The sequence below is a fragment of the Podarcis erhardii genome (genome assembly GCF_964252035.2).
Source record: "Podarcis erhardii genome assembly, chromosome: 4".
Taxonomy (NCBI): Eukaryota; Metazoa; Chordata; class Lepidosauria; order Squamata; family Lacertidae; genus Podarcis; species Podarcis erhardii.
The window spans coordinates 35,155,886-35,167,659 of NC_138508.1; the positions used below are offsets into that span (position 1 = coordinate 35,155,886).

At 42.6% G+C, this 11,774-nt stretch overlaps 1 protein-coding gene across 7 annotated transcripts in view; it reads right to left on the bottom strand.

Moving 5' to 3' along the window:
* The window catches only part of COL8A1 (collagen type VIII alpha 1 chain), a 94,139-nt gene that overhangs the window by 24,469 nt on the left and 57,896 nt on the right, over window positions 1–11,774 (bottom strand). The window lies entirely within an intron of this gene.

An 11,774-nucleotide genomic window follows, 5' to 3' on the forward strand; every position in this document is an offset into this window, starting at 1 on the left:
CTCCCTCGCATCTCCCGCTCCTGCGTTCCTGTTTATAAAATTTTATTCAACAAATTTATCCCCTTATTTCTAATCTTAATATCTAATTTTCCAATGTTACATCTTCCAAATTTTTATCTTTTCTTAAATTTAGCTTATCTTCATAATTCACTTCGTCTAACTCAATGGTGCCAAGTTGTTTATACTCTAGCATCCTTCTTAACATTCATACAATTTGCAATATTTTTGTAAATAAATCTTGAATTTCTTCCAATCTTCTTCCACCGTCTCCTCTCCCAGGTCTCGGATTCTGCCGGTCATCTCAGCCAGTTCCATGTAGTCTATCAGTTGCATCTGCCATTCTTCCAGTGTGGGTAGGTCTTGGGTTTTCCAATGCCTGGCGACAAGTATCCTTGCTGCTGTTGTTGCATACATAAAAAATGTTCGGTCCTTCTTTAACACATTCTGGCCGACAATACCCAAAAGGAAGGCCTCTGGTTTCTTAGGGAAGGTATACTTAAGTACCTTTTTCAACTCATTATATATCATTTCCCAGAAAGCCTTCACTCTAGGGCAAGTCCACCAGAGGTGAAAGAATGTTCCTTCATTTTCTTTACATTTCCAACATTTGTTATCAGACAAGTGGTATATTTTTGCAAGTTTGACTGGGGTCATATACCATCTATATATCATTTTCATAACATTTTCTTTCAAAGCATTACATGCAGTAAACTTCAGCCCAGTAGTCCACAACCTCTCCCAGTCCTCAAACATAATGTTGTATCCAATGTCCTGTGCCCACTTTATCATAGCCGATTTAACCGTTTCATCTTGTGTATTCCACTTCAACAGCAAGTTATACATTTTTGAAAGTACCTTAGTCTTAGGCTCTAACAGTTCCGTTTCTAGCTTCGATTTTTCCACCTGGAATCCTAGCTTTTTATCAAGTTTAAAAACTTCTTTAATCTGAGCATAATGTAACCAATCTCGCACTTTGTCTTTCATTTTCTCCTGACTCTGCAATTTCCAATTATCTCCATCTTTTTCTAATATTTCCCAATACTTCGGCCATTTGGCCTCCATATTGAGTCTTTTCCGGGCCTTAGCTTCCAATGGTGAAAGCCACCTTGGAGTTTTATTTTCCAATAAGTCTTTGTATTTTATCCAGACATTAAACACTGCTTTTCTGACAATATGGTTCTTGAAAATCTTATTGATCTTAACCTTGTCATACCATAAATATGCATGCCACCCAAAAGCATTATTAAAACCTTCCAAATCTAGTACGTCAGTGTCCTCGAGAAGTAGCCAAGTGTGTCTGCTTTAGCCAGGCATCTATGCATGGATTTAACATTTCTTTAGTGTTGACATGCATAAAAGCCATTGAATTCTACTAAATAATCAGTTCTATACAGTGTTCCATACTTTATTTATATGCATAAAATCCACTGCATGGTTGATGTCCAACTTATATATGGTGAGCATGATCTGGCCATCAACCATGCATTGGACCTTATCCATCTATGAAAAGTTTATTCATTATACCACTGGCTACACATAGAGGGCCAATGGTCCAGTTGGCATTATAGATGCATCTGATGGGCAGAACAGGAAACTGCAATCTCCATCCACACTTAAAAACTATGTGTAACTTCAACTAGGGGGAAAGGTAAATCAGAGTCATGATGAAATGAGGTGATATCCCCAGTGGGGTACGATAACTGTGATTTATTACTGACATGTACTAGACTGAGTGTTTCCTTCTGATGCAGTGTTGAAGATGAAAGCGGTATCAAGTGATGTACTGTATCTCTGTTATTCTGACAAATGCTGAAAAAGAGAGGTAACAACTTTGCAATTAACCAAGATCACTATAAGGATTGTTTCAGTTTTAACAACAAGAGGGCTTTTCAATATGTTTATGTATCTTTCCTCCCATCTTGTAGATTCAAATATTTGTTTCTGAAATTTGAAGGTCTGTAGACTATTGGGCATAAATGCTGTCTTTCTTATATAATGGCAATGTTTCCCTGTTGTCATTAAGCAGATTCTACGAAAAAGCCTACAACAGCTTTTGACAGATGAGTCACATTGCATTTTCTTATATACTGAGCCATCAGAAAAATCAGGAAGCAGGACAGAAAATCAGGGTGGAACAAGACCTTTAGCAAGGCAGAATCCCAAAATATAACTTACTGTATTTTTCGCCCTATAGGATGCACTTTTCCCCCTCCAAAAATGAAGGGGAAATGTATGTGCGTCCTATGGGGCGAATGCAGGCTTCAGGAAGCTATCCGCAAGCTTTGGGAGCCCGCGGGAGTTCCCGCCGGGCTCCCTAGGCTTGCGGATAGCAACCTGCATCCCAAAACCCGGGGCGCGCAGCGGGAAGTCGCACCGGTCTCCCAAGGCTTGTGGAGAGCTGCCTGCATCCCAAAGTCTGGGGTGCGCTGAGGTCCCCAGGCTTCGGGCAGATATCCGCAAGCCTGGGGAGACCAGCGCGACTTCCCGCCGGGCTCCCACGGCTTGCGGATAGCAGCCTGTTCTGGGGGCTGGGGTCGGGGGAAGCTCGGGCTTCCCCTGCCCCAGCCCCATGCCTGGGGGGGGGAAATAAAAATGTTTTTCTTTATTCCCCCCCCAAAAAAACTAGGTGCGCCCTATGGGCTGGTGCGCCCTATGGGGCGAAAAATACGGTAATTACATATAAAACATTAGCAAAGCACACACAAAAGATATGCAATTTGAAAACCCTGGCAGACCATACCAAGGCAATGATTGCCAATACTTCAGTTACTCAGGGTGCAATCCTATGAGTAAATCCCATTGAATTGAACAAAACCATTTCTGAATCAACATGTGTAGGATTGCCCAGTTTGGCTGTAATCCTATGCTCTCTTACTGAGAGTACCGGTAAGTCTCGTTTATTATTTGTTTATTGTATTTACACCCCACCTTTTATACTTCACCTTTGTGAGATACCACAGATACTAGCAATTCCTTCCGCTCTTTCTGATGCCTGTAGGCCATATTTATGACTAGTTTAGCTCAGTGGTGTTTGAGTAGACATGCATAGAGTGGTGCTAGGTATAGAAGCAGCAGGATGAAAAAACTATCTGATCACGTCTTGCCCCAAACGCACCTGAATTTAGGACAAAGTTTGCACTCTGTTAGCTACAATCTATTAATAGGGAAATCTGGAATCATAACACTTGCTCTCACTTCTTGATTGGAAGGATCACCTGTTTCAGTTCCAAGGCTGTTCCTCCATACAGCGAATCAATTTTTGCAGTGCAAAACGCACACAAACAGAAATCTCTTCCTTCCCCCTGCCACATTCTGTTCATGGCAAAGCAGTACTGTGCAAGTAGTTTGCTTAAGAGGAAGAAAATAACCTTGCCTTCAGTTCACTGGAGGAGGACTAAACAGGGTAGATGATGATGGCTTCCTGTGCATTGAGACTTGCAAGCATGTGCCACTGAGCTGAGTGGAAGCATTCACTGAGTCATGTTATGTCATCAAGCGATTAGACTTCTACCAGGCACATGGCCTAAGCTCTCTTAGCCTGGGGATATTTCTTCCTCAGATCAAATGCTGGCATTAAGGGATTCAGTAATGTTCCCCCCCCCCCCGCCACCCCTAGTACAGTGGAGGGCTGCTCTTCTGCAGGTGAGCACAGCTCCCAGAAGATGCACAGCTACAAGCAAGTTCTCCATGCATCTTCAGAGGACCTCTAAAGATCCCAGGTTGTTCTTGCCACCATAGCTGTTGCTGATGAGTCTACTCCAGCACCCACTGGAGTGCAGTGGTTTTTCATTCAGTACAATATGGTTCATATTCAGGAATAGGCAGCCTACACTAGTAACCATTCAATATCCTCAGAAGTTAAAACTGCATTAGCATCTTTATAAATCACATTGCAATAAAAATGTCACGGGTAATTGGTGAAGACAGATGACCAGGGCTAAGTGCTTTATACCTCTGCCACTATTGCTAATGACAAGATGGTCCTCTCCAAGGAAGAGTGTGTTTTTATTTATTTGATCATTAACAGGAGCCTACTGTAAATGTGACAAGCACCACATTTAATGCATTTCTGTGGATTTTAAAAATTCTTCCTTTCACCACCCACTCTCTCACTCTCGGATGTTTGTAGGTGCTAAGGAGGGACTAGAAATTCTAAGAATGGGTTTAAACTTTGATGTGCTCCCTGGACTTTTCTTCTCTTACTTGTGAGTAGACTCCATTGTATCTGGGAGATGTATGGGATCATGGCTGAAGCTGACAGCTGCATGAAGGCAATTTCTGGGGGTGCTCAACTGGAGGGATGGAAATGGGGGTGGGCGAGGGGCAGGGAAACCAACTTGGCAATTCACATCAGGCAAAGACATCCCAACTCTGTCTCCACCCTGTGGACAGACAGCAGGCAACATGGTGACACATCCAAGCATAAAGGTAAAGGGACCCCTGACCGTTAGGTCCAGTCACGGACGACTCTGAGGTTGCACGTTCATCTCGCTCTATAGGCTGAGGGAGCCGGCGTACAGCTTCCGGGTCATGTGGCCAGCATGACTAAGCCGCTTCTGGCGAACCAGAGCAGCGCATGGAAACGCTGTTTACCGTACCTTCCCGCCGGAGCAGTATCTCTTTATCTACTTGCACTTTGACATGCTTTTGAACTGCTAGGTTGGCAGGAGCAGGGACCGTGCAACAGGAGCTCACCCCGTCGCGGGGATTTGAACCACCAACCTTCTGATCGTCAAGCCCTAGGCTCTGTGGTTTAGACCACAGCGCCACCACATCCCAAGCATAGTGATGTGGAAAATACCATGCACATTTGAATAGAAGCACAGTGAAAAATAACCTCACTTTGCTGTGTTTTAAGATGGTAATGTGTTTACAGCCTTATTCGGGGAGATATCTTCTAGATGAGGTGTTGTCAGTTCCATAAATCCAGCCTTTCCCTTTCACTCTCAGCTTTCCCACACACTCTTGTCTCTCCAGTCTTAGGAGGAGGAAGATCCACACAGACAGATTTATGAGACATTACGACATCAGTATATTCACAAGTCAACACATTGGTCCAGCAAAATACTAGACTGCACATGTGACCTCATATGCTTGAAGCAGAAGTTATCCATGAGTCTGAAGTTAGCTCACTGAGAGACTTCTTTTGTGGAAACTGAGGATGCATTTGCACTATACACTTAAAGCACATGGCTTTCCCCCAAGAATCCTGGGCACTGTCCTTTGTTAAGTGTGATGGGAATTGTAGTTCTGTGAAGGGGAAACTACAGTTCCCAGGAGTCTCTGGGGGAAGCCACATACTTTAATGTATGATGTGTATGCAGCCTGAGTTACCAGGGCATTATTTATCATAGTGTATGATAACAATAACAATAACAATAACAATAATAATAATTTATGAAGACTATGGGTCTTGAATTTCCCATTCGATTACAGTATTTTTTGCTCTATAAGATGTACCCGACCATAAGACGCACCTAGTTTTTAGAAGAGGAAAGCAAGAAACAAGAAAGCAACACAAAGCCTCTTGAGCGAAGAGGCAGGAGCCCTCCCACTGCGCTCAAGAGGCTTTGCGTGGCTATCCCCAAAGCCAGAAGATCAAGAGGGATTGGTGCGCAGCGCTCTCTCTCGCTGTTCGGGCTTCTGGGATAGCTGCGCAGCCTGCATTCGCTCCATAAGACGCACACACATTTCCCCTTACTTTTTAGGAGGGAAAAAGTGCATCTTATAGAGCGAAAAATATGGTAATCACAGCAGAAAGGCAACACTCCACTATAGAGGCAAACTAGGTAAAACTGTTTGGGTTTCAAAAACTCAGCTATGCAAATGTCTTGGAAAGGGAGAGCTCTTTGGAGGTGATACACAGAGACAGCTTCGAAGCTCATGGGCTTGGTATGATATCTTGGATGCATTTCATAGGATGTGATGAGAGTCTCCTGATCTCCACCAGCTGCAAATGTGGTTGTAATGGGAAGAAAGTAAAAAAGAAAAGAAAAACGATAGGAAGGGGAAATAGTATTATGGTAAACTCCTGATCGTTTAATGCGCTTATTGTTTCACAGCTTGGTGCTTGCTAAGGCACAGGGTTGGTGTGGGGACAGTAACATTTCAATTTGTCCAGGATAAATTAAACAGCAAAAACCCCAGGACAGCTCTGACCGTACAGTGTGCTACATCAGTAAATATTGTGTTAAGTATCCACTAAAATCCTGGAAATGTCCCAGCATTTCAGAATGAAACTAGGTCCCAGATCAGGTTTCAGAATACTTGTATTCAATATTATCAGCATCGCTTATTATCAGGGCTTTATTTCCAGCAGGAACACACCAGAGCTCAATTCCGGCACCTCTCAGGTGGGTGCTATTGCCATTATAAGAGAACAAAGGAGGCATTTGTGGTGAGTTCTGGCACCTCTTTTTTTTGAAAAATAGTACTGTTTATTATATATAAATGTTTTACAGTGGTACCTCAGGTTACAAATGCTTCGGGTTACAAACGCTTCAGTTTACAGACTCCATTAACCTGGAAGTTGTACCTCGGGTTAAGAACTTTACCTCAGGGTGAGAACAGAAATCACACGGTGGCGGCACAGCAGCAGCAGGAGGCCCTATTAGCTAAAATGGTACCTCAGGTTAAGAACAGTTTCAGGTTAAGAACGGACTTCTGGAACGAATTAAGTTCTTAACCAGGGGTACCACTGTAATTTCCTTTCTGAAAAACAACAACATTCAAGGTAATGTACAAAATGCAAACAGCATGAAAGTATAATAAAGAAAACCAGTAAATGTAAACCAGTGACTATAGAATGCTCCTCAAAGACTAAGGGTGCTATTCTATGGTCAATGGGAAGGCGTCCCAGGAGCCACAGGATTGGGCAGGTCTCCCTCTCCACAGCAGGCAGGTCTACCCACGAAGGCCTCCTTCATGCAACTCTGTGGCTGTCCCTTCCCTATTGTGCTACTGTTGATGCTCCAATAGCAGTAGAAAGGGGGAAAGGGACATGTTATCTGCTGGATCACCATGGACAAGGAATCCCAGAGAGTGAGGCTCATCTCATTCCATGTCCTGTACACCTGAAGGAGCGTCTCTACCCCCATCATCCAGACACTGAGGTCCAGCGCCGAGGGCCTTCTGGTGGTGAGGTTACAGGGAACCAGGCAGAGGGCCTTCTCGGTAGTGGCGCCTGCCCTGTGGAACGCCCTCCCAGCAGATGTCAAGGCAATAAACAACTATTTTACTTTTAAAAGACAACTGAAGGCGACCCTGTTTAGGGAAGTTTTTAATGTCTGATGCGGTATTGTTTTTAATATTCAGTTGGAAGCCGTCCAGAGTGGCTGGGGAAACCCAGCCAGATGGGCGGGGTATAAATAATAAATTATTATTATATATATTATTATTACTTGATCTTAAACTCAACCATAGTTCAGATTAATCCCAGTTCAGAGTTCAGCTGTAATAGTAAACTGGAGTTATCAAAAAAAAAAATAAAAAAAAATCTGACTCCTCATGCTTCCATTAGAGTAGGAGAAGGTAGGTAGAAAGTGTGCAAACTTTACTTCATACAATTTTCTCATTTACTCAGATAAAATTATATTTTTTCTGATTTTCTCAGATAACTTGAGGCAGTAATTCAGACCCATTTTGAAATTATAAGAACTGTATTTCATTCCTTTCATTCCAAAGGCATTAATTCTTCATGATGACAAAAACAGCTGGACAAAATAGCAAGGACAGTCTTGGCGGAGTGTCACCATTTTGACTGGCAGGCACATAGGCATGGATGCAATATCTTCTTGGTGCTGTTAGTCTCTGACAACTTCTAATAACACAATCTGTTGCTATTGTCCACTCTGCCAGGAGCACCCCCAGACTGTCACTATTTTTGGGTGGGCTTCAACCACAGGCTTATTTATTATTTTATTTCGTAAAATGTATATACTGACTGATTGTAGAAAACCTCAAAGCAGTTTAGGTTATACTATTATAGCTGATTGACCTAACTCAGTCTGGACTGAACCCAGTGCTGTAGGCTATTCACATGCCCATGTGTCGTGAGTAAATAAGTCATAAGTACATACTGGGTCCTAAGGCTAGCAAGTCACCTAGACTGATTTTAAAAGATTTCACAAAGTTTGTGAGACAGGCAGAGGTATCACAAGCTCTTCTTTCATAACAATGGCCTCTGGCTGCCTTCCCAAATACTTGACTGAAGAAATATGTCAGCTAATAGTAAGCATGTACCACAGCAGCATCTGAAGACATTCTTTGTTTTTTAACCCTCTGTTTTTATTGCTATTTTAAAAGGAAAATAATCACCTTTAAAGTGTGTGTGTGTGTGTGTGTGTGTGTGTGTAACACAAAAGTATTTATAAGAGCCTCAGTAATGCAGTAAATAGAGTATAAAGGTAAAGGGACCCCTGACCATTAGGTCCAGTCGTGGCCGACTCTGGGGTTGCGGCGCTCATCTCGCTTTATTGGCCGAGGGAGCCGGCGTACAGCTTCCGGGTCATGTGGCCAGCATGACTAAGCCGCTTCTGGTGAACCAGAGCAGCACACGGAAACGCCATTTACCTTCCCGCCGGAGCGGTACCTATTTATCTACTTGTACTTTGATGTGCTTTCAAACTGCTAGGTTGGCAGGAGCAGGGACCGCGCAATGGGAGCCAGTGGCGTAGCGTGGGTTGTCAGCACCCAGGGCAAGGCAAGTAATTTGCGCCCCCTAACCCGTGGATTTGCGCCCCCTAACCCCCAGATGTTGCGCCCGGTGCGGCCGGCCCCCCCTGCACCCCCCACGCTACGCCACTGATGGGAGCTCACCCCGTCGCGGGGATTCGAACCGCCAACCTTCTGATCGGCAAGTCCTAGGCTCTGTGGTTTAACCCACAGCGTCACCTGCATCATATAATGCGTCATATAATAGAGTATATGCTCCAGTTAATGCCCAGCCGCTGTCAACATTCAGTTACTACGGCTTTGGGATTTTAAAGAAGAACAGGGATAGGTGCAGCGCAGTGTCAGAAGACATATTGAGCTGGTTCCATACAGAGAGTGCACTCTAAATCCCAGATGCCGATCAGCAGGGCTGCATGGAGAGGTGAGGCCACTGCCACACCAACATCGCTGCAGCTCATGGCCAGGACCAAATGTGGCAAGGGACAGGAAGATTGCTTTAGTCTGGAGCTGGTTCAGTGATTGGGACCAGGTCAAGGGCAATTTTGCTGCATAGTGGCACTGAAACTGGCTTGTGATGACACGGCCCTCAGGCTGCCTTAGCCCCTTCTATTCCATGCCCCCAGAATGGGGCCTTTTCCATCCGGAACTCAGTTCTAGCACCTCTCAGGTAGGTGCCATTGCCATTATAAGAGAACAAGGGAGGTGTTCATGGTGGCTCGCGCCTCCGTTTAAATGGGTCCCAGCCATGCCTACCCAGCCAGAGGATTGGCTGTCTGGTCGATGACGTGGCCGGGATCCTCCAGGCAACACGGGACTCCGCCCCCCACCCCCGGATGGCAGTGGGCAGCCATGTGGTTCACCGCAACTCCTCCCCCCATTTAAGTGGAGTGGATTTTTGGCTCCTCTTTTTCTAGAAAAATAGCATTGCCCTGGAATACCCCTTTCTTGCATCTTCTGCTGGTGCTCCCAGTGGGGATCCCACTGGTGATACTTTTTGCCAGTCTGCCCATTGACTTTGCCAGCAAAACTTAACCTGCAAAATGCTTTTTTTTATTACTTTGCCCATTAGTTATGACTGCAGTTGTAAAATACAATGATGAAGATTATGAAGATTATAAACAATATCATTGCACTAAATTCCCGATTCTTTCAAAATTGCATTTGTTCTGAGGACATATGACCTAACCAGTTTTCTTTCTATAATTTCAGTGGGATTAAGTTAAGGACTAAGACCCATTTAACACAGTGGGGAACAACAAAGGTCTTTTTGCAATTACATATATTGCAGACAGTGATATTCTTTGTAGCTTAGTAACAAACAATACAGATTCCACTGGTCAAATAAACAATTAATAAAATGGTCTGGCAAAGCAGAGGATGTTAGCAAACGTCTACAAGCGAAGCATTGAAGGATTTCCCAAATATTTATCCAGAGAGTCTCAGCTCTTACACGGCAGAGGACAATACGTTCTTTGTCTCACTTGAACTTGCACAGACAGAGAGTATGTTTGCATGGGATGGGATCACAACGAACGGTCAGTTTTGGAAGGCATTCAGGCAATAAAGAGTTAGCAGCAGGGCTTGACAGATCATTCTAAAAAAGACCTGCTACCGCTAGCTCTCAAGAGAAATGACCGAATACGTTGTAAACAAGAAGATTTTGAACATCAATCTTAAAAGTGTTTTTAAACAATCCTTCAGACAGGGATGAGGAACCTGTGGTCTTCCAGATGCTTTTGACTCCAGCTCCTACTACCCTTGACAATTAATGCCTGACCATGTTGGTTGGGGCTGGAGTACAGCAACATCTGAAGGTTCATCCTTGTCTTAAGATCTACAGATATAACAAGTGTATATTAATAGCTTCTATCTTCTGTTGGTGAACAGCTTAGAAAAAAATTCATATAATACAATTTATTCAGGTAGCATTTAAAGTCAATTATGAGATATAAAAAGTTATCCAGAGAAGGCATTTCTATGTAAGATTCCTTTACTAATTTGCAAAGCACACACACACATACACACCACCAATAACAATAAAAACAACAACAATACCGCCAATATTAAGAAAAAATATCCTTGTAGTGAAAAGCATAAGATCAATAGTAAAATTGCATTTATAAAACAAATATAAAATACATCAATGAATTAAAACTTGTAATACTTGGTTACATATACACATACCAAATTGCTATCAGCTGTCAGAACACATTCCTGTTTATATATAGGTTTTACATCAATGGTGTAATTTGAGAAATGCAGAAAAGATAATTTCAGAATAAAAACATAAAATTTTATTTCATGAATCATTAGTCTCATATATACATATATATAGAGAGAGTTTATCATGAATTTTAAAATCTGTCACATCTTTCCATTAAAACTGTAAACCAGATATAAGTTTTTTTTAAATAAAGCCAACTACCTTATTGAATTGTGTTCACCTCCATAATTTAATTCTGCATGAGCTGAAAATCTGGTAGCTTTAAAAACAAAAACCCCTTTAAATATATGAAAAGCAGCCAAGATTGTTGAGAAATGTTCTTAATGTTCACAAGGAGACAATGAAGTTTTGAAAAATCTGCAGCAATCTATGACTGTATTGAAGCTGCGGGGGGTGAGGGGAAGCGGGGCAGGGAACGTTTCCCAGAAAATTCCCTAGGTTTTAATTCAAGATGCTGACCCCACGTAGGATATTTCACAAGTTGTAAGAGCACAGCTGAGTCTTGTGTTTCCAGTTGTACAGCTTTTGAAGTAGCGGACAGTCTGATGGCATGACTGGCTTAAGAGCGCTAAGTGTATTTGGCACATAAATTATTTGGCCTGAACTTTGCATCTACAGCCACAAGCTGTCATTCTACAATAAAACAATATATGTTGTTCAGAGGGGAATTCCACCAAGCAATAATAGTTCCTTATTTTAATTATATCTATTTTAGTATGATTGGCACTGCTTTGAACTATTCTTTCTTAATGCTGCATTGTCCTGAGACATAGAATTAAGGAGAGGACCTGATCTATGGATGTGCATCATCATCATCATCAATTATTATTATTATTATTATTATTATTATTATTATTATTATTACCCTGGATATCTG